The sequence below is a fragment of the Aptenodytes forsteri genome, unplaced genomic scaffold, assembly GCF_000699145.1.
Source record: "Aptenodytes forsteri isolate BGI_AS27 unplaced genomic scaffold, ASM69914v1 Scaffold483, whole genome shotgun sequence".
NCBI classification, from domain to species: domain Eukaryota; kingdom Metazoa; phylum Chordata; class Aves; order Sphenisciformes; family Spheniscidae; genus Aptenodytes; species Aptenodytes forsteri.
The window spans coordinates 1-3168 of record NW_008795316.1 but is presented as its reverse complement, the minus strand read 5'-3'; the positions used below and the strand labels follow the sequence as shown (position 1 = coordinate 3168).

General features: G+C 62.7%; 1 long non-coding RNA gene across 2 annotated transcripts in view; it reads left to right on the top strand.

The window, feature by feature from the left end:
• Nucleotides 1-519, top strand: part of LOC103899097 — a 5009-nt gene extending 4490 nt beyond the window's left edge. For both annotated transcript variants that reach the window (XR_002086181.1, XR_657580.2), the window contains exon 3: nucleotides 279-519. This is a non-coding gene — a long non-coding RNA (uncharacterized LOC103899097). The remainder of the gene's footprint in view (nucleotides 1-278) is intronic.
• The last annotated feature ends 2649 nt before the right edge of the window (nucleotides 520-3168 follow it).

Genomic DNA, 3168 nt, shown 5'->3' with positions numbered 1-3168 from the left:
GCTGTCCTGGCTCCCTGCCCCTATGCTTGTTTCCTCCCTCTCTGTCATGCTGCCCATCCCCATTTTTTTCTGCACCTCCATCCTGCTCCCTGACCTTCTTTATCGGTCTCTTTCCTGCTCCTTCTCCCTCTTTCTGCTGCCTCTCTTCCTCTCTCCCTGTTCCTTCTTCATCTCTGTTGGGCTCCTTGTCCCCATCTTTCTCTCACTGTCCCGTTCCCTGCCTCATGCTTTCTTGCTACACTGCTGCTGTCCAGCTGGCTGCCACTTCTCTCTTCTAGTATCCTGCGCCCTGTTCCTCATTTTTAGTGGCCTCCGCCTCTGCCCTGCAGCCCATCGCTCCAGGAGCTAACTGACCGCCTGTCTGTTCCCCGCCGGACCGATGAGCATGACTCCGGGAACGACTGCTGAGGTGTCCCAGGGGCAGGGGGAGTGTCAGAGGCTCCAAGCTCTGGAGCAGACTTGCTCCCGGGACTTGTTACGTGCGTGACTGAATAAACATTCCCCGTCTCCTTTGCCCGCGCGGCTGCGTTTGCACTTCCTTTGCACGGGGCTAGGAGCTGTGATGGAGCCCAGGGGAGGAGTTGGCGCACTGTGGGGTTCGGGCGATGGCCCCCTGTTCCTGCTGGGCTCCGGTGTGGGCTGGGGCCGGAGGAGCCCCAGGGGCGGGCAGTGAGGCTGGTGGGGACGGCTTCCTCCTTTAAAGGGGGTGTGTTGCCAGAGTAGCTGCAGGCTGTGGGGCTGGTGGTGGGGCTGCCGTGCCCCGGGTGGCCGTGGAGGGGCCGGTGTGAGCCAAGGGAGGAGCGGAGCGGTCGCTGAGCGAGGGGGGCGGCGAGGCCGGCAGGAGGGTCGCGCCGCCTCGGAGCCGGGCGGCAGTGGCCGTCCGGAGCCACGCTGGGGAACGCGGGGCTGCGCTGGGGGCTGGGCGGGGCTTCCGGGTGCGTCGGCGGGGGGAGAACTTGGCGGACGTGGCTGCCGGGCAACCGCTTGGCTCTCGGGCGAGCGCGGCGCAGCGTAGTCCTTGCTACCGCCGCGGCCCCCGCGGCGCGGCATGAGGTGTAGTGTTGTTGCCGGTTTCGTGTGATTTTCTGCTGGCTTCCCGCTGCGCCTGGTCCCCGACAAGCCGTGCGGCCGCGCCCCGAGAACGCGTGCCCCTGCCCTCGCTGCTGCCGCCCAGCGACCGAAATGCGGTACTGCCGCTCCAGCACAGCGCATGCGCAGTTGAGCGTTGCGCCGCCCTCGCTGCTGCCGCCCGGCGATCAAAAGTCGGTACTGCAGTACGGTCGCAGCGCATGGGTGGAGGGGTGTTACACCGCGCTCGCTGCTGCCGACCGCTGATCAAAATCCGGTACTGCAGCTCAAGCTCCGTGCATGTGCATTAGAGCATTACGCCGCACTCGCTGCTGCCGCCCGGCGATCAAACGTCGGTATTGCAGCTGAAGCGCTGCGCATGCGCATTTGAGAGCTGCACCGCCCTCGCTGCTGCCGCCCGGCGATCAAAAGCCGGTACTGCAGTACGGGCGCAGCGCATGGGTGGAGGGGTGTTACAGCGCGCTCGATGCTTCCACCCGGTGATCAAAATGCGGTACTGCAGCGGAAGCACCGCGCATGCGCATTGGAGCGTTACGCCGCGCTCGCTGCTGCCGCCGGGCGGCCAAACTGCGGTACTGCAGGAGAGGCGCTGCGCATGTGCGGTGGGGTGTTACAACGCGGTCGCTGCTGCCGCCCGGCGATCAAAAGCCGGTACTGCAGTACGGTCGCGGTGGAGGGGTGTTACACCGCGCTCGATGCTACCACCCCTTGACCAAAATGCAGTACTGCAGCTGAAGCTCCACGCATGCGCATTGGAGCGTTACACCGTGCTCGCTGCTGCTGCCCGATGATCAAAAGCCGGTACTGCAGCTGAAGCGCTGCGCATGCGCATTTGAGCATTATGCCGCACTCTCTGCTGCCGCCCGGCGATCAAACGCCGGTACTGCAGGAGGGACGATGCGCATGCGCAGTGGGGTGTTACAACGCGCTCGATGCTGCCAGCCGGTGATCAAAATACGGTACTGCAGTTCAAGTGCTGCGCATGCGCAGTTGGGCGTTACGCCGCCCTCGCTGCTGCCGCCGGGTGATCAAAAGCCGGTACTGCAGGATGGTCGCTGCGCATGCGCACTAGGGTGTTACACAGCGCTCGCTGCTGCCTTCCGGTGATCAAAAGTCGTTACTGCAACTCAGGAGCTGCGCATGCGCGTTTGACCATTATGCTGCGCTCTCTGCTACCACCTGGTGAGCAAATACCAGTACTGCAGCTGAGGCATGCGCATGCGCATTTCAGCGTTACAGCGCGCACGCTGCTGCCGCCCGGTGATCAAAAGCCGGTACTGCAGCTAAATTGCTGCGCATGCGCAGTTGAGCTTTTCACCGCGGTCGCTTGCTGCTGAGCCGTAGCCACAGACTGCCCCCAACCCGCTCTCTGCTACCACCTGGTGAGCAAATACCAGTACTGCAGCTGAGGCATGCGCATGCGCATTTCAGCGTTACAGCGCGCACGCTGCTGCCGCCCGGTGATCAAAAGCCGGTACTGCAGCTAAATTGCTGCGCATGCGCAGTTGAGCTTTTCACCGCGGTCGCTTGCTGCTGAGCCGTAGCCACAGACTGCCCCCAACCCATCTCCAGCAGCTCCTGCAGAAGGAGGGGTTCCTGCCTGACAAGAGCTACAGTCATCACTGTGGGTAACAGTTGCTTGTTCTTTCCCTCTCCCAGAGGCAGCACTGAGGACTCAGTTGTCGGTTCCTCTCTGGGGATGCTGTTGATGGCTGCTGGCTCAGGTTTGTGTGGGTTGCCTTTGGCCTCATTCTCCTAGCGGCATGGGTGGAAAGGGACAGGCGGGGCACTTACTGGCTGTGGACAGGAGCTGCCGCGGCTGAAGCTGGAGAGGCCAGAGAAAGGTAAAGAAGAAGAAATCAAAGGCCATCCGGCCGGCAGCTGCCTCCTGCTGCAGGCAAGAGAAAGCCTGCCTCTGGGTGAGGAAGGATCCTTCTTCGTAGTTCACAGCAGGTCATGCTGCCAACGTGCACCGCAGAGTCTGTATGTGTCACCAGCAGCATGGTATGGCCACATAGTGCACGAGCGAGCGAGGCTATGTGTCTGGGAAGCCTCATATTGTAAGAGCTGTAAGACACC